Consider the following 20,730-nt stretch of genomic DNA (forward strand, 5'->3'; position numbering starts at 1 on the left):
CTTTAGTATAGGAGGGAGATTTTGGAAGCGTTCCACATGGTCGTGTAGACATGTCTGGACTTGATTCTGCATGTTGTTGAAGATCTTCTGTGGGATCTGTTAAATGCTGTTTTTTTATTGTTGTCTTCACTCAATTGCTGTGGCGGTGATTAGGGGTGGGGCGGGGTTACCCCCCACTTTTAACTACTTTTTACCCCCATGTTAATGCTAATCCTTGTCTACAAAAAAAGAACTGACTTTGCCTCCTAGTTTTGGCACCCAGTCACCGCTACTGCTCACTGGCATATTGTAGTGCACAGCAACTTGGACACATTTTATTGCCTATGTAGACATGTGAGTGGGTGTGATTGTACCGCTACGTATTCATCTACATATCACGTACAGTTTCTGTACATTCAAGGAGTTACAGTGACACCTCTTACAATTGTGTACCTTATCATGGAGATCTGAGAAAAAAGAACATACACATTTGAACAAGTATGTACATTGTTTTATTTATCAATACATAATACAATACATATACAAGAAATGATACTTATAACATAGGTTTCGTGGCTCACTACTCAACATTTCTATCCAATAGGCCTTTTCCTCTCGAAAATAAATCAACCTCACGACTATAGTTACGTAGATAAAATTGGCTTGTTTGGGCGTGTATATGTTTGTGTGTGTATGTTATACATAAAATTGACAAATGTGAGCAAGCCTGCGTGTACACAATGCGTAAACACGAAACACGGAGCACAAAGGAAGCATTATGTAGAATGGTGAATTAAATTAAGCACGCTCCCATGATTAAAAAATGTGTTTTTCTTGATATTGTCAGAAGAATTGAAAAGCAACGAAAATACATACCAAACTTCTCTCCATCTCTCAAAACGTGTGAGTTTTGAACCAATCAGAAAAATCGGGCTCAGGTCGGACTCCGATTGGTCAGAACCACAAGTGACAATAAACCAATAATAGGCACTCTATCTTGAGCACAGTTTTCTTCCATACATGATAAACATATATGCATACATTAGTATTTACATAGTACTTTTAGTATTTAAACGTTTTGTTTAAAAATAATTGTTTTGTGTGTAATAACACCATAATGTTCTTTAAATATATATATACACATCATTTGCACTTCAAACATTATTAAGCAGTTTACAAAGACTAAGATGATTTAAAAATAAGATAATGACGTTGAGCACAAGTTTCATATTTCTCTCACGAAAAGTAATTGACACCGCAAGAATATTTACTGTAAAGGTCCTCTAGTAATTGAATTTCCTATTAGCGGTTTGATAGTTCTACAGGGACACAACAACTATTACAAACTATGTATTCGTCTAAAAATTGTTTGTAACGTTGGCCAAAGTTCATACCGTCAAATTTCCTACTTTTGTGTACCATTAGCTGTTCGCTTTTTTAATATGTTTCGCGATTATCTTGAATAAAAAAATACATTGGGAGAAAAATAACAAGTGTTGCATTGAGAACTTTAGAAAACACTCTTTTTTGGATTTATTGTTACAGGGATATCCGAGTTACTCTATTTGCAAGGATGTTAAAATTCTAGGTACTGAGAAGGTTTTAGTAACTAACGTGATCACTTCTAGTTTAAATTTGTGCTTAGGTTATATCTCGTGATTTTCATCCGAGTCCCTGTTTTTTTTTTCGAGAAAAAAATGTTTGGGCACACTTTTTGATAAAATTCTTAATATGGCTGTCGAAGAGCCGAAGTTCGACACTCGAAATGTTCGCTGAGGAAATATTTTCCCCTGGCTTGTCATACCTTAGATGTCTCTTAAAGTTTTTAAATTTTGTGTAAATGTGTTTGTAGAATGGTCTGGTGACTTTTCGCAACTGCAGCATAAAATTTTCAATGTTTTTCACTGAGAGAGCCGGTCATTTGTCCTCCATCTTGATGTAACCTGAAAAAAGGAAAATAAAGCAATTAGTGAATTAATTTGCAAAGCGCAATTCCATTAAAATATCATTATTTGTATTTCCTTAACAATTCATCTTTCAGACATAATTGAAATCATACATTGAAATATGTAGTGAAATCACTACTGGATCCAGAGCCTTGAAGTGGGTGGCTGGGCAGAATTGCGCTGGTGCCACATGTGGGAAAAGCAAAGCGAGAGCGGGACAAAAGTAGCTGGTTCCAGCCAAGACTACTAGAAGGAAAGGCTGGGGTCAGACACGCCTCTTTTCGCGACTGCTGCGGGTGTGACGTCATGGGCGGACAAAACCCAGCTGAGTCTTTACCCCATACGGAAAGAAACGTGGAAAGGCTGATCTGTTTTGTTCTTTTCGCTCCATTTTTCTTGTATTTCTCGATTGTTGGGTTTAGGGTGCGAAATCCTGGAGGGGACGAGGGGGATTTCCCCCCACCAACAATCTTGGCCACAAAAAAAAAAAACACCAAAAATTTCCCGGGGGAAAGAGTTTTTGTTATAACAATGAAAAGATAAGCAATTACTTTAAATTTCAAATATACTTTACTAAGAATAATATTGAAAACACACACAAATTAGTGTAGTTGTGAGTGTTGAATGCTTTCTGTCTCAAGAGATCATTAACAAATCTACATCAATATGTATGAAAGTAACAAATTAATTTCTAATTAATAATCACAATAATTATTTTAATTGAGTAATTTATTTTTACTTTTAATAACATTACAAATATGTACATCGTATAATTCACACATATGTTTGTGGGGAGGGGGGTTGTAGGTTACGAACTTTCTCCCCCTCACCAGTTTTCAATGATTTCGCACCCTGGTGGCTTGTGAGGTGTTGCAGTTCACAATGCCTTCAGTGAGGTGTTGCGACGTGTCGTGATCTCCGATGAAAAAAATAAAAACAGCGGGCGACAATATATAACTGAACACATCGCATCTAACGAGACTTGTTAGTGGATTGCAATACCAGTAGTCTCATTACACAACATCAGGCTACCATACACTTCAAAATACACAACTTGCTATTTATATACGAGTGATGCTTAAATGACAACGTAGTTCAACTTCCGTCCTCCATTGTTCTATTATTTATTCAGTCAAATTTTCATCACAATCCCCCCCCCCCCAAAGTTAAGTGGACTCAACCAGCTTTCACATACCCGCCTTTAGGCACCCCTGTTCGACATTCCACTGATTATATATACGTATAAGTATATAAAGTGACCCTCGACTTTCTTCAGTTCTATGTCTCAAGTTTTCGTTCAGTGAAAAGTTTTTTAAAGTGTGTGTTACATAATACACACGGAACTTCCTCACATTCCTCCCTGTGTAGTTCAAAGATTCATAAGACTCAGAATTGTAATCTGAATAAGGAAATTTAATTAAGAAATAAATACCAATAGTCGAAGCAAAGTTACCAAATTTGAAGAAGTTAAGTGAAAACAGCTCCTCTCTCACTCCTAAAAGAGAGCAATAGACGAGATTGTTTTCTTTTACATATTCAACTTATCCATAATTTTGGCTTTCTGCCTTTCTTTATTTAACAAAATTATTTTACGCATTCAACATATATATTTTTCTTTCTGCCCTAACAAAATGCATTACTAGATGTATTAACCGCAATTTTACATGAAACTAATGTTTCACAGAGGAATGTGACGACTTATAAACTACCGATAAAATGTGTGCGTAAATGGCTGTGTAATCCAACTGTAAGGACATACGTTATGTCGGATCCTAAGTAAGTCTGTGTATTCACTCCCAATTAGCTTCTGGGCATAATTACGGCTCTTTTTTGTTCATAATTACTGCTTTGATTCGGCTGCGAAACCGGAGCGTAGAGCGATCTGTCCGCGCCTGACGTCACGCCTGACGTCAAGGACCACGTGATCAGGTATGGCCCCAGCCTTCTTGGGTTCTAGCGCACCGTGTGGCAACGTCAACCGAGCTACGTTGCCTAGTTCGAGCGTCAGACCGACCTCTCTCCGGGCCACTTTTGTGTCATCCCTGACTTTTCGAGCAAATACTAACAGTTTATATCACATGGATTGCAAAGACCAACTCTACAACGAGATCTTTCATTCTCTTAAACCTCCGAACACACGTGCTTGTGCTCCGACGTGGCAACAGCGCGAACTTCTGCCAGCCGCCTAATTTTACGGCCATGCGTTTAGTGATACAACCTTAAAATGACAAGTGGTTCAACATAAAAAATAATGCAATTGTATCATAATCTTATGGCAATTCCATCGTTTCTGCTACAGGTAAAGCAGTAGAACTTTTTTTCTTACACAAATATCTAATTATTACTGCCTTTTACAAAAAAAAAAAAAACGATTGTCGATTTTGGAAATTTACTGTCAACATTCACAAAAGGCTGTTAATTGGCATTCGATAAAAGCCATATACCAGCCCACGTTGACTGAATGTCCATATACCAGCCCACATTCACTGAATGTCAATCAAAGCCTTTTGTGAGTCATCAAAATCGACAGCCAAATAAAGCAGTCTTTCGCAAAAGACAAAATTGTAATGTGTTTGTGGTAGACAAAATTATACACTATTTTACCTATAACTGAAACAATGAACCGACCATAAGGTTATACGGTGCTGTGAATTTAAATAGTGTAAATTTACATGAAATTTCAGCGTGAATTTACGTACAATTACCTATTACGACAACAGGCGCCATATTTTTATTTTACATAAAATTTCAGTGTACAAATAGTAACAATAATTTAATTCTAGACAACAATAGAAAATTTAATTTGTAAATGTAGGAAACATAAGAAATAGAAATTTGAAGCTACCGGTACTACAAAGTATATTACTTTTATTGTTGTTGTTAGTTAACATGTTGCTACACATAGTTCGAATTCAGTGCCTTATAATTATCTTTATCATGCATATAATGATTAAAAGTAAATTACTGCACGATTCAAAATAGTCATGATTCACATCTTAGACTGAGATATCTTAACATGGGATTATTCTGACGTCCATTTAAGACGATACCTCGATTTTGACGTCCTCACAAAAATTTTCTGCAGACCGATCTACGTGTGTACATGTTTGTTATTTTCATGATCGTCGTTACGGGGATCGAACGGTCAATATCCCTCCCCCACTCGGTGAAAACTGACTTTGTACGAGAGGGGTATCAAAAAGTTTTGCCTGTTGAGGTATAATTTGTTTAATAATGGAAATATTGAAACAATGAACATACATATAGTTTGCCTGTAGTGTTCTGTACTCAGAGTTATCCTTACACACAGTTGCCATCACGTTCGATGCATTTGTGCCAGCGTTTTATCCAGCCCTCAGAAACCAGTTTGGAAACGTTCCACAGAACACTCCCTGCCCCACCGTTTAGAGCTGTTTTAACCTCCTGTAGGTCATCGAATCTCATGCCACGAAGCACAGACTTAGCTCAGACTCTATGGTATCCCAAACTCTCAATCATTGCATGGGCTGACCCATAGGACATGTGCACTGCATCAGAAATTTCCTGGGTGGTGATACGCCTGTCCTCTGGAATGAGCTCATCATCCCTGTGGCGGTTGTCGTCGGTCAACGACGTTGATGGCCTGCCACTCCTTGTCATGTCCAAACTTTCGGTTTCTCCCACTTTGAACTTAACTACTTAAGTCTGTGCTTCGTGGCATGAGATTCGAGGACCTACAGGGATTAAAATTGCTCTAAACGGTGGGGCAGGGAGTGTTCTGTGCAATTTTTCCAAACTGGTTTTGAGGACTGGATAAAACGCTGGCACAAATGCATCGAACGTGATGGCAACTGTGTGTAAGGATAACTCTGAGTACAGAACACTACAGGCAAACTATATGTATGTTCATTGTTTCAATATTTCCATTATTAAACAAATTATACCTCAAGAGGCAAAACTTTTTGATACCTCCTTGTATTTCATTTTAGAGGTAACAAAACTCTTATATTTGTAAATCATGGAAATAAATACAAACTGTTCCATCAAGAGCGCGCTGTACTAATAGTACAGCAAGATTGGTTGTCACTGTTTGCTTTTTTATATCGCAATGCCAGCTTTCGTGGCGGAGTGGATAGTGCCGGGTTCGAATCCCGGCCTGGGTATGGATATTCTATTTACGTACAGGGTTGTTAAAAGGTCCAGGAATCCATAAATTCTAATGGGTTCTATTGGGTTACGCAACAGGACAAGAACCTTCTTTCTCGCAAAATTTCAATTAGGTTCAAGTTGCGTATTGTGTCATTTCATTACGGAACTTGAACCCAATTTAAACTGATTCGGGAAAAAAAGGATCCTGGACCGTATTTAAATTGATCCGGAAAAAAGATACCCGGACCGTATTTAAATTGATCAGGAAAAAATATCCTTGGACCGTATTTAAATTGATCCGAAAAAAAGTTCCTGGACCGAATTGAAATACGTACTTTACACATAAAAATGTTCTTTACGGTCCAGAACCCATTTACGCTTGCTGATTTTCTCTCGTGGACCGGAATTGATTTAATGTACAATTTCTGGACCTTTAACAACCCTGTTTACGAGTGACCCTTCATCTATTTCATCATTTCATCACTCATCCTCATCATCACGATTAGCCAAAAATCGCAGAAAAGGGGCGAGGCATTTCGGATTGTTGAGTTGAATTTATTTATGCGTTTTCTCTACTTTTGGAAATGCAGAGAAAGATAATGAACGTTTTTATGCGAGACCTCTGCATATAAGAATACTAATCTGCTTCTCTACGCTTTCCAAAATTGCATTTTTTTATAGGGCGGCAGCCAATGGAACCAAATCTTTTAAGAGTTTTAAGTCATATTTTTTTTACAGCAAGCTCAGCGTTGCTTGAAATGTTTTCGCCCTCAGACATGAATAGAGTCTTTCATTGACGCCATGCTGTTCGAAGGTAGGAAAGACGTGGCTAAACATTCTCGTTAAACCTCCTCCCACAATCTCGGATCTGATCCTGGGAAAACAGGCGGCGTTTCTTTAGAAGTTTCCGCCTCTCCCCCCCTTTGCGTCTGAACCCCCCTCCCCCCAAGGTAGTGTCTGAACTCTTTCACCAAGCTAATAGAGCTTCGGGGAGGGGGTGAATCCCCTGTACGTGCTGGATTCGGCTTCGGAGGGATTTCCCATCAACAAGAAAACTGATTACCTTATGGAAATTTTATCAGAGGGGATTCCCCGCCGATGGATGACTCTGAAGTGGATCGGCTGTGCAAAATGTCAAGTAGGGCAGGAGCGCATTTTGCCGCCACTTTTTTTGTCCCCTTTGGCGCTGAAAGGCAGCCTTCATCATGCTTCTTTTCGCTGTAACCTCTTTGGAAGCTTTCAGGTTTCTCTGGATTGGTTGCAGCGCCACGTAAAATGTCTCAATTGGTCCGTGATTTTCAATCGTGTTAGTCGCACATCGATACTGTGGAACGCATTGGGATTATCTTAACCACGAAGAGGAGAACGACTCGTAATCTTCCGAGCCACGACCTTATGTACTTCTTTCACCTCTGTGAGTTACGGTTAAATCACATCAGGAAAATCTTCTGTTGCTTGGTAAAGATTGGGACATCCTCAATAGCACTGTTCTGCTAGCGCAGACCATACTAGCGCTAGCGCCCCTATACTTTTTTTTTTTTACGTAGGCTTGCGCAGGTCCTCTGATTAAGGGGGCAAAGCCTTGATGAAAGTTCAGTCGAGAGAGAAAAACCTAATTTTATCTCACTGTTTTAGTTTCATTGCATTCATGGGTGGGTATATGTATATACAGGGTGTGCCTGGAGGAAGTGGCAATCCTTTGGGAAATGGTAGTATGGGTGATTCTAATCCGAAAAGTTCATCTGAACATGGGTTCGGTTTTAAACGAAAACTGAGAAGTGAACAGAAATAAAAATGACGTCATCAACATCAATGCACTCAGGTATAGGGAGGGTTTGGGGGTAACGCTACACACTTTCTTGACCCGGTCGTGAGTGGGGATGATGTGGTCAGCAACGCGCCCCTGACCGCCTTAGACGATGTTCCTTTGCACACAAGGTAGAACCTCATCTTGCAGCATGACGGAGTACCGGCTCATGCCAGTCGGTTGATCATTGACCATCTGAATGCCACCTACCCTAATCGATGGATTGGTAGTGTTCGTGTTCGTGTTCGTGGTGCTGTGGTTCCTTGGCCACCTCGTTCTCCTGACCTCGCCCTTCTTGATTTCTATTTATGGGGGTGGATGAAACAGGAGGTGTCCAGGGAAAGGGTGAATCTAAGGGATTAACTGCAAGTTCGCATTATGAATGCTGCTGAGTTAATCCGCGAACGTCATCGGGAGCTTCGTAGTTCAACACAAGATGTCCTCCGACGCGCTCCGAAGTGCATTGATGTTCGTGGCTGCATTTTTGAGAATCTGCTGTGACCTGCTATCATTTCTGTGGCCTTTTTACCTTCTTACAATCGTTCATGTGCATACTAACCAGCACGTGTTACCATTTTATGTTTCAACATTCATTTCTTGCTTAATTACTTAATTATCATGTACTAATTACTGCTACACCACAAATTACAATTACAATTCCATGTTTTACATGTTACTGTTTTTGTTTACGTTTTTCTACTTCATTTTTATTTCTGTTCATATCTCAGTTATCGTTCAAAATCGGACCCATGTTCATATGACCTTTTTTGCTTAGAATCACCCATACTACCATTTCCCAAAGAATTGCCACTTCCTCCCGGGACACCCTGTATATATATATATATATATATATATATATATATATATATATATATATATATATATATATATATATATATATATATATATATAAATTTTGCAAACTGAAAACATTATTGATTTAATATGGCACAAAGATTTTCACAGGGCGCCATGGCATTTTCTTTTACGTATAATGCAGCAACATAGAGGCACAATAACGAATAAATAAATTGTCTCTGAACTATGCCGCGGTACTTTCCAAACAAACAAAACTGTTTAACAGCATGAGTCTGAAGTACTTAGTAGATATAACTTATCTCTCTGGTAATTTACAGTGCTTTACAGAAAACAATAAAATTGAGAGCAAAGATATCAAGGAAATCTTTAGATCCAAATTTTTGCAAACTGAAAACAATATTGATTTAATATGGCACAAAATTTTTCACGGGAAAAGGCATTCTGTTTTACATTTTTTTTTTAATTTAGATAGTTCGGCGCCCCCTAGCTACTACGGCTTTGAACTTGGCAAGACTGAAAGAAAAGCAGATAAAATTTTACGAAATGAATTTTTATTTGTATAAAATTTGATATCGAGGGGGTGCAATTGTTCCTCTTGTGTTCCCCTGCAGGTGCTCTTGGCCATCTGGAAGAAATAATGCAAGAAAGACGTATCCATCTTGAGTATCCTTTTATCCTGCTACGCTTAGATTCTACTAGTCTTGCTTTCCTTTACCTCAATATTTGCCCGTATTGGCCCCTAATGATGTCCGTCCGAGGTTTGGGAGGTGCAATGCCCATCTCCGTGGTTGCGCCATCTTTAAGAGTATAATATCGTTTAATAAAGGCGATATGATTCCTCTCCTCTAAATTTCTAAGTAAAAGTACAAGAATGTAAGAGGGACATGGACGTCTGGAAGGGGGGGGCATGGATGGCCACACCTCCCCCTTAGAAACCGAATGTCAACCTAAAAGTATATATTGCACACGTATAATTTGATTTGAGTCATAGTAATTTATATTAATGTGAAAATTCCAAATTCAAATGGTGTTTCTTGAGGAAGCAACACTATTATCGGGGTAATATCCCATGGAAAAATACCCTGCTTGTCCCTCCACGGACGTATCATTAGTGGGGGGGGGGGCAATTGTCCCCCTCTTGCTATGTTTTTTCATGGAAGCAGGGGGCGCCATATCACAAAATGACATTAAATGCCAAGGATTTAAATTTGCTTTCGTTAACGTTCATTTGGTGTGTGTGTATTTAAACAAAATGTAACGTAGTAAATCCGACCTCTGTGGTGGAGTGGTTAGAAGAGCCACCACCCCGTTGAGAAATAGATAGATTTTTCGTCTCTTTGCTACCTTTACAGGTTAAATGCGACAACGAGAATAAATTGATGTAAATGGCGAAACAAGTCCAAGTATTGATGTTTATGGGCTGTATTCAAAATATTTTCTGAATATCTGTATATATTCATTTGTTGTGTTGTATTAATTAAGAAGCGTGCCTGTGTGAATGTAGTTTTCCCGCTGCAGAAGGAATGTCTTAAACTGTTCTACAAAAGAACAGCACTCTTTCCGGTCGGTCCGGGTGACGTCACGCGGCAGCGGAACGGCCTTCAACTTCCAGAGTGTAGTGGGCACAGCGGGCTACGATGTCAGGGGCCCCGGATTCGATTCCCGGCCTGGGTGTGTTCTTTCTGAGTGTTCCTTCATCAGTTTCAATCGAAATCAAACGAAAGATCGGTGTAAGCTACGGGAACCAGTTTATGTTCTCGTTCATATTTCACAATTTAATCCTAAATAGTTACATAGTTTTCAAAATTTCTACGTTAAGAGTTTTATGTGAGAGGTCTCCTAAAGTGTCAAGCTTTTCTTGAACGAGGTGTGCAGAAGTTAATAAGAATAACTATGCACTTCAGTGCACCAACTGTGAAACATAAAAAGCAGGGTTGTTAAAGGTCCTGGATCCCATAAATTCTAATGGGTTCTATTTGGTTGCGCTGCAGGACCGGAACCTTTTTTCTCGCACAATTTAAATTCGGTCCAAGTTGCGAATTATTACATTGTAAAAAGGTTCTTGGACCGTATTTAAATTGATGCGGGAATAAAGGTTCCTCGACCGAATTGAAATACTTTGCAGGTAAAAAGGTTCTTTACGGTCCAGAACCCATTTACGCTTGCTCATTTTCTCGCCTGGACCGGAATTGAATTTATTTAAAATTCCTGGACCTTTAACAACCCTGATAAAAAGTAGGAAAAGGTTGAACTGCATATTCACTCGTCTTGTAGGTGAAGTGTATGAGTTTCCCAAGGGATAAAATAATAATAAATATAATCTGTTTGCTTTCAGTTTATAATATTTGTTATTGTATAACAAATAACCATTATTATTATTATTATTATTAATGATAATAATTTTAATGTCAACTATAGCCCTTTTCCAGTCTTACGGCCGACGCCCTATAAGCTGGCAAGGGAAGTGGGCAGCGGGGAAACGACCAATCCAGCGCGATAAGAAACGCAGCAGCCAGTAGAACGAGGTTCAAGTAGTACTTTTTTCTGCCGCGTCGTGCCTCTCGGCGCCACTGCTGTTGTCTGGTTGGTCTGCGGCGTAATCCCCGCTCCCTACTTCCCTTGCCAGAACTAGGACCGTAAGAGTGGAAAATACCTTTTAGTCAAGTTTTATTAATGGCCTGAACTCCCACTCTCCTACAAGAATTTCTGCCGCCTTAAAATCAAGGGGTCCCGGTTTCGATCCCCAGTGGAAGTACGCAAGTGACTCACTTTAAACTGTAGGGCTAATCCTGATCATACTCCGTCCCAGCTAATCGCGGAGAAGACGAACGAAACCAAGTCTTTGCGCAAGTAGTGACGCGAGACGGCTCCACCAATGAACAATGAGAGAAACGGAATTGCGTGGAGTGGGGGGAAACGACTGAAGTTACCAGCCTTCCCATCGGCGTGTACTGCTTCGCTCTGGCCAATAGATTTCCCTCGCTTTTCTGACGCTATCTATGCGAGGCGTTGCTCCACAGTTAGCTGGGACAGGTTATAGTAAGTAGCCTTGATGCTGCAATGCAAGTACCTCTTCAAAAGCCAAGCGACCGACGAGAAGGTATGCAGCCGTTTGCGATCAGTCGCTGTTACATGTGTTGTACCACAATCGGCTTCAGATGTTCCCTCCCTTAAATACATGGCTTTACTCCCTCACTTTTGCCTAAACAGCGTCCCTTCGGCTGTCGATACTCCACTTCCCTCAACATTACTTCCAGGTGATTTGTCATTTAGGTCGAACGCTACAATAAAGAAAATGAGGCGAGAAATAGGTCCCATTCGTCTTTTACACTGCCGTGAAATATTGCGAGGGATCTCTTTTGTCCCGGCGAAACGGGAGGAATTTTGATTCACTGCGTGCATCTTCTCTCCCTTGTATTAGCGAGCCGATTTTCCATAAATTACAATAAAGTGGAAGGTTCTTTGAACTATTCGTCATTTTTTTTTGATGGCAGGTACAGTAATCCCTGGATTATTAGATTCTTGCTTATTTGCAACGACACAGGAAGCTGTTTTTTTCTTCTTTTGTTTCTCACGTGACATGTTCTCCCCCCTAGAACATTATACAGCACTAGAATGTTTTGAGTTTCAGATTTTTAAAGTCCACTTTATGCTTAGAGAGGCTAATCCGAACTTGACCTGCAGTTTAAAGTGGCATCTGGACCAACCGAGTATCAAACCGGGTACCCCTAGATTACAAGGCGATGACGTTACCGGTGCGCCAACAAGAATGTCACTAGATTGGTTATTACATGGTTTTACGAAGAATAAATCTTATTGGAAGAATCTTTTGCAGCCTAAAAATGTAAAACAGCGAAAAGTAACCATGCCGAGATTGTAGAGAAGTGCTTGTACATCCCCTCAGAAGGTTTTAGTAGCTGTGGGCTAGTTGCCAGAGCTCTGCTAGCCTACAACAATGAAGTTTCTAGGGTTAGCTCTCTTGAAGAGAGGTTGGCAACACCCAAAATAACTCCAAAGACGGTGGAGAAAAATATGCCTCAAACGACCATGTAACCGTCTAGAAGTTTATCAGCAAGCCAACAGATGTCTCTGTCTTAGGCGTTGTTGTTTCATAGTTCAAATACTTTGCTAGTTCTTTCGAGAGATCGGATGAATGACCTCCCTCCCGTCCGGAAGTATTGTTATTGTATGACAGTCATTTCGAACGGTATTGAATTAGGTCTTGGAAAAAAAAATCCGTAAGTTGTCAATCTGCCCTGCAGTGTGACTGGGTCTCACTTATCGCACAAGTCTTAAACAGTTTCCCTGCGCTTCACCTTCTGCCGAAATGCTTGAATTGTTGGGCTAAATGCTTAGGTTTCTTATCTTGGCATAAATAATACATTTTGAGTCAAGCCCAGAAAAATTGCAGTAGATACCTCAACCTAACAAGGCTAACCTAACAAAGAAAGCATTCCGTGCCTACACCAGAAGGCGAAAGGCTGCGAAGTTGCTTGAGGCATGTGCGATAAGTGTGACCAATAGTGCTCAGACTCTTCCCGTACGCGCCATTTTGAAGAAAAAATGTATCAGCCAATCGCATTTAAAAGGTTAGAACGAATCAAAATCGGCCCGTCGTGTACTGGTTGGAAGTAGTTTAGCGCTTGACCAGAGGTGGCAGCACTGCACATGTGATGCGTTTTGATATATGGGGTAGTTAATGGTATAACTGTCTTGTTACGTCCATCGTCTTTGGATATATCCCTCAAGTTTTCATTCAGACGATGCTCCTAGCGGGCAATCGGCCATGGAATCGTGGACAATACACTCCATACGAATATGTTGTGTATGTATCTAGGGCCTTGGGCAACCAGCCTTACTAAATCAAACTTGAGACTCGTCTGCCTATTTGACGGGAAACCTTTTCCTCCTGCAGTAACGACGCGGCAAGAGTCAACACTCGACACCCTCCATCCGTTAAATTCCCATCCACTTTACATCTCCGACACCAGGAGCCCCCCCGAGACAACCACGAACTGCAACCTTTCTTGAATCAACAGCGGAAAAAAATTAAAATTTCAATTCCCACAAGGAAGAAAGTACGTCATGCAGTCACCAGGAGGTATGCAAATTCATTCCTGTCCTTGGACCTGACTGCCTGCGTTTACGACGTCCCCATACGAGCTCGTGTGTCTTTTTACTGTCACTCCTCTCGTCTCTTCTCCCATTGGACATTCCGACCCTTCATCTAATTTACTCCAACGAGCCGTTTGCATAATGCAAAGAGGCGGTAAAAATGTCACGTTTTTACTTTCTCTCGTCTTTTGTTTCCGCAGATCTCCGTGGTTGTCACCGGGTGATAATATTACATTATCCTCCCCCTTACATTTTTTTGTCTCTTGAAGCGAAAGAAAGGGCTGATCTGCATCTCTCACGTTGGGCAAACCGCAGCATAAGCTTGAATTGCTGAGGTGAATAACAACGCGTTTTAAATCCGCTGGAATTTTTCCATTCTGTCCGACATGGTTAGCACAGCGCGCTTCGACACCAGGGGTCCCGGGTTCGAATCTCGGTTAAGACATGGATGTTTTTTGTTGCTGAATGAAGAAAAATATATTTGAGTATGATGTGTGGGAAAGGCTGCTGCTTAGGGGTCTTCCTTTAAATAAGAAGAAAGAAGGTCGTTAGGGCGGTCTGGCACTTTAATATATTTTAAATGTAAGCAACAATAATTTAAAGGTGCCCATCTACCTTATTGTTGGTCCCACAACGTGGCCGTGCAGTCTAAGGTGTCTGGCTTTGGGCTGAGGCTATGGGACGCGCACAGGTTCGAGTCTTCTGGCGTAAGCGTAACAACCTTCCTCTTTAGATTTCGGCCAGTGTGTGGGGCAGGTGGCCATCGTAAGGAAATTGAGGAGCTACGAATGAGTAGCGTAACCCGGTCATCGAAACCTACTGGGGGTTCGTCGTGCTGACCACACGCTGATCTCCCACCTCGGCATATTGCCCCAGGGTTATTATTATTAACTTCTTCAAAATGAACTTGAAGTCGCACTTATGGCTCAGGGTTTTGGCAACATTGAATCCTGATCGGACGAATCTGTTCACTGACGTGCAGAAAATGTAAATACATGTTAACGATTGTCAAAATTTTGCCTGTCGTATTATATGGATGCAAAACTTGGTCCCTTACATTGAAGGAGGAACATAAATTGAGAGTATTTGAAAATAAGATCCTTAGGAAAATATTTGGACCTAAAAGGGATGAGGAGACAGGTGAGTGAAGAAGGTTACATAATTTAGAATTACATAATTTGTATTCATGTCGAGATATTATTAGAATGATTAAATCAAGAAGACTTAGATGGGCAGGCCTTGTGGCACGAATGGGAGAGGAAAGAAGAGTTTACAGGATTCTTGTTGGGAAGCCTGATGGTAAGAGACCAGTAGGAAGGCCAAGATGAAGATGGAGGGATAATGTTGAATGGACCTAAATGAAATAGGTAGGGATGGATCAATCACTGAATGGCATAGAATGATCCTAAATTGTTGTTTTAAGGCCAGCACTGAATGGCATAAAACTAATTGTGCTATAACAGCACATATATTTATGTAAGCAGAGAATATAACAACAACAATAAAACATAAAATTATCGTCAACCTTCGTGCCGTAGTGGTTAGTACAGCGTGCTACGACGCCAGGGGTTCCGGGTTCGAATCCCGGCCTGGATGTTCTTTGTGTCTTAATAAATTAATCTTTTCAGTTATAACTTAAAGACATAATTTTTCTTTGCAGCCTTTTGAATCTCCACTAGATCGTAGTTTGAATATGGATGCCTTATGCTAACCACTACATCGTACAGGCCGGCATGGATTCGTGCCCGACCTACTTTACCCGAGAGAGAAACTCCTTTGCTTTCGAGCCACTGATTCCGCCCCCACCCCCTTCCCTCTCCCCTCTCCTGTCCTTTACTTCCTTCTTTCGCCAACTTGGAAGCCAACGTCTGTGTCTTGAATTGAAGGGGAATCCCCAGAGGAACTTTTTCCGCTTCTCCCTGGGGCTCAAAGGAGAGCAGAGCCATCTGTTTCCCTTGTGCGGAGAAACCGGAAGTAGGTTTGCCACCGACGCTGACCTCCGCCAGAGTTGTTCCGCGATGAGCAAAGAAAAAGAAAGGGGAGGGACGGAGCAAGACTGAATCAAAGAAAGTGGAGGAAGAACAAGGCATATAGACGAAAAAGATTGACTGTAAGGCACTGGATTTTGTGGTGGAAGTTTTGTGTGACCAGTGGTTTCTTTAGAATGGGTAGCATGAAAGGGAATGAAGCATTGTACCAGGAAAGTTACAAGGAAAAAGTTGTATCATAGGAAGATGCAGGGTTTTCCGGGAACCACTAGCGTATCGAATTAATGAGAACTTTGCAGATCACAAAGTTGACAGACAAACAATAAATTGGCGCTAATATCAAAACATAGGCCTCTAAATTCCTTGTAAAACCCTGTCAATACTTATAATGTTACATGGCATGTTCAATATATAAACCTATAAATTTGGAGTAACGTTAGTCACTGTTCCAATATACGAGGGTTGTTCAATAAATTTTGCCTCCTGGGCTTTAACCTTTTTATTCAGTGAGGGAAGTTTATGTTTTCACATTTCAATATAAGGACCCAATCCCACCGACTCACTGACATAAATATACTCCGTGGAGGAACAGCCCACGAAATTGTCTCAAAACATCGAGAAAGATAAGAAATCACTGACTCACTGCCCTTCTTTGATGCAAAGTACGTTTCCAGGTGCTAAAAATCCGACATGTCCCCCCTCATACTTTATCCTGGAGATCAACAACAACGCAGAAGATTCAATTCCAAGTTAGAAAATATGCATCAAACAAGAGTGACATCTACATAAGAAGATTCAATCCAAAGATTACATAAACAATTATAACTTACTACTCAATACAAAAAAAAGTGCAACAATATTTTCGTGTTTGACATGTTTGTTTGTTGTTGGCCATGGAAACGATTCCGTGCTCATAGCGAACACCGGAAGGAAAGGATTTCCAGGTGCGTGCTGTTAGGGAACACACAAACTTGCCCAGTCTTGTTTGTCCTTGAAAGTGGTCAACGTGCAAGTGTTGCCAGTGATACCTTATAATCATTTTGTGTTTAAAATTAGCTAAATGAAGGATCCTCAACAATTTAGGTTAACTACATGAGAGTTTTTGATAGCTATATATTTTTAATTCTATTTCACTAATCTTGCTGGTTTCACAGTCGATTTAACAAGGATCTCACTTATCGCACAACACTTGAGCAACTTTGTGTTTTGACGTCACCGGAGAAAGCTTTTTAATTTTAGGCTAAACGCCTACGTTGTTAGGTTAGGCTAGCTATGTCTAGTTCTCTTAGCATAAATAATAATTTTTCATTGTATTTATGCTAATGTCCTAACCTAACAGGCCTAACCTAACATTGTAGGCATTACTCGTCTGACGTCAGAACACAAGGTAGCAAAACTGTTGTGCAACAAGGAAGACCCGATTGAAGAATGATCAGGGATGAGTCAGGTCAAGAGGCAACAGCCACTGAGATGTTTCTCCACGCAAGTTGGCTTACTACTAGCAACACTTGCATGCTGACCAGATTCAAGGACAAATAAGACAGGAAAAGTTTGCGTGTTCGCTAACAGCATGCACCTGCAAATCCTTCCGTAACTGTGTTCGCTGAGAGCACGTGTTCGATACGAGAACGTTCGCTAACAGCACGGCACCATGTAAACGGTTTGACCTGTTTGTTTGTTTTTGGCCATGGAAACGGACGTTCATAAGGAACTTACAGAAGGGTTATTTTCACCCCGAGAACTACGGTGAATAAATGATACTTCATTTTCGTATTTCGAAATATGAGCTTCAGAATTTGTTATACACACAAGATAGGAATTTACAGCGAATGACCGAAATTCTACTGCGAAACGGCCAGTATTTACCCAAATTTATTATTAAGGAAAATACAATAATATTTCAAATATTTGTACAATTAGTGCACGTACACACATAACGTTGCGTTCTAACTTTTCAAACAAGCGAACGTACTCGCTTGTTTCCTTTCCTTCACTTCTACAAGCGGACATTTCCTAAGTCACTAGGAGCATTGGGGAGCCCCATCTGAACATGCGAGCGCACAGGACGTGGCCAAAGGTTACATAGGAAGTGCGCGAGTATTCATTATATACTCCATTCGACAGATTAATTAGATATAACAGAAGTAAAACCCCTATGCAGGAATGCAACTGAAAACAAAGGGTGCGATGGAGAATGATCAGTGACGTACATAACCCAGTCTTTATGTTATTTAAGTAATTTACTTAAATTCTGGTATAGAAGCTTGTTTTAATAGTTTTCATAATATATAATGAGCAATTACTCATATTTGAAGCTAAATGTGTAATAAGATAAGAACAAAGTTTGTTTTCCGGCGGTAAACGCGGTAAAATGAAGAATACGCCACTGGTCATGCCTCTACGGTGCGAAACGTTGCTGTTGATTGTTTCGTTCCCAACTTCCCCGATGGCGCGGTGATACCATCGTCGCCTTGTAATCAAGGGGTCCCGGGTTCGATACCCGGTGGAGGCACATGGTTCCGATCCCACTTTAAACTGTAGGTCCAGTCCTGATTACCTATCTGTGCATAAAGTGTACTTAAAACACCCACTCAATCAATCAGTCAACCAACTGACACGTGTCACCTCAGAGTGAATTCTCCCTTCAGGTAACGCGAGATCTCCATGAAAATAACAATAAGAAGCCTTTGACGAACCTAGGTGTGGGACAGATAAGAAAGTCACTCCCCCTCCTCTGACGAGAATAATCCGTAAAATAAAAGGAAAATGAGCAGAAAGCCAATTAGCAAAAATCCTACCCTTCGCAATAGAAAGAAGAAAGGTTCTAGGCAAATGTGAGGACGAGCATCGTCTTGTCGAAGCCAGTTGGGTGAAGTTAATGACATGGAACATCTCTCCTTCCAGGGCGAGAATCGAAAAAAATGAGAATTCGAAGAACGGGAGAGGAACGGGATGGAAGCTTCCTGACCCGAAATGGAGAGGCGTTGTTTCACGTCCAGGAGGGGACAGTCCCTCCCTTTACAAGATTCCGAAAAGAGAGAGGGAATAACAAAAAGGTGAATGGGAAAAAAGACGATTCCTTATCTTGAAATGCAGCATCCTCTTGTTTCATGTTAAGGCCATCCGTGTCTCTGGAACGGCAGGTCTAAGGCGAAGATATATATATATATATATATATATATATATATATATATATATATATATATATATATATATATATATATATATATAAATTTTCAGGAAAGAAATGATTATTGCAGGAGACAGCTGCACTCAGAATGTCATTTAGAATGGAAGAAGCTACCTTGGAAAAAGTAAGATTGAAAGCAGTGAAAATATGGTTAGCGGATTTCGTTTCTTTCGTTTTTCTTTCCTTTTCATAGGGGACATTTTGAGCAAAAGGCAATTTTCTTGTACCATTTCATTGAATCGAGTTGAGACTCGAGGAACATTATGGGTGCAGTGTTGCCAGGCAGGAGTAGAAAGAAGGATACCAGTGTGGTAGGATAGGTTGATTTACCTGTATGTCCGTAGCAACGTGTGTGAAAGGAGAGAGAGAGAGAGCAAGCACCAACACAATAAGGTGTGAGCCAAAGAGACATCCACGTCTGTAGACACTAAAATGTCTGCTGGCGGGAGTAGGAGGAGGCAGGCACTGGTGTTGCAGAGATTTTTGTTTGGGTGGACTTAGGAGGTGGAAGAAATATCTTCTGTTTGATTTGATTTGCTTCAATTTTCTGGAAATATTTTCATATGGGCTTTACTTCGGCTGTCATGAGTGGTGGAATTATCTCACTCCTTCTTTCTCTCTCTCTGACACAATTTTTATTCTTCCTCTTCCTCCTTCCCTCTTTTTCTGGAATTCTCTTTTTTGTTTGTCTCCTGCTCCCCACTATCTCTCTTTATTGGGAATCTCTTTCATTTGCTGTATATCTCCCAATCTTTCTCACACATTATTTCCATTTCCCTCTCTCTTTCATTTTGTGTCTTTATCTCTCTGGTAGTCCCTCTTTTTGTATTTTTCCTCTCTTCCTCAATATCATCTCCCTTATCTTCCTCATTCTCCTATTTTACTTCTATTGTTCAAATATTTTTCTCTCTCAACTGCTGTTCTTGCTTTTCTCTCTTTCCTTCACTATTTCTGTCTCTTTCCTTCTTTAAGTGTTTTTTTTCCACTTCCTGTCTCTCTCAACCGCTACTTTTGCTATTCTCCCTTTCCGTCAGTATCTCTGTTTCTTTTCTGATATCTTCCCTGTCTCTCGCAACCGCTGTTTTTGCTCTTATCTTTTTCCTTCACTATCTCTGTTTCTTTCCTTCTTCAACTGTTTTCTTCCACTATTCTGTCTCTCTCAACCGCTGTTTTTGTTTTTCTCTCTTTCATTCCCTATCTCTGTTTTTTTCTTCTTCAACTCTTCTCTTCCACTATCCTGTCTCTCTCAACCACTGTTTTAAGTCTCACTCTTTCCTTCACTGTTTATATTTCTTTCCTTCTTTAACTGTTTTTTTCCACTATCCTGTCTCTCTTAACCAATGTTTTTTCTTTTTTCTTTTTCCTTCACTATCTTTTTTTCCTTCTCTTGCAGGCTATTTCTCTCCTTTCACCCCATATACGTAAGTGCTGTGTGTATTGTGTGTCCCTTATTTAAACAACTGGTTTGTGCTATTTGAAAAATGCTCACATTGGTTATTTGTGTGGATAGATGGATGAGCTATAACAATTTCATGATTTAACTGGGCTCACTCTCGCCTACCTTGTGCAGATGCTCCTGGCAGAAAGCTACTGAATCTGCTTTTGAGAAGAAAAGAGCAGCGGAAAAGTTTTAAGGAGTAAATCAGCCATCCTTTCTCAGATTCGAAGAGTAATTAATGACGGTTCCTTTTTGTAATTAACGGAGATATTTAGAACATCCGGTAATAGTCTTCTTCGTTCATCTTCCTAACAAGCGAA

At 40.3% G+C, this 20,730-nt stretch overlaps 1 protein-coding gene across 1 annotated transcript in view; it reads right to left on the reverse strand.

The window, feature by feature from the left end:
- Nucleotides 1-493: 493 nt before the first annotated feature.
- LOC145989885 (allatostatin-A receptor-like) overlaps nt 494-20,730 on the reverse strand; it is a 305,177-nt gene continuing 284,940 nt past the window's right edge. Inside the window, exon 4 of the mRNA XM_083125362.1 lies at nt 494-1,922. The gene's annotated coding sequence lies outside the window, so the exon portion shown is untranslated. The remainder of the gene's footprint in view (nt 1,923-20,730) is intronic.

Source organism: Lepisma saccharinum, chromosome 7 (assembly GCF_977018435.1).
Source record: "Lepisma saccharinum chromosome 7, izLepSacc3.1, whole genome shotgun sequence".
NCBI classification, from domain to species: domain Eukaryota; kingdom Metazoa; phylum Arthropoda; class Insecta; order Zygentoma; family Lepismatidae; genus Lepisma; species Lepisma saccharinum.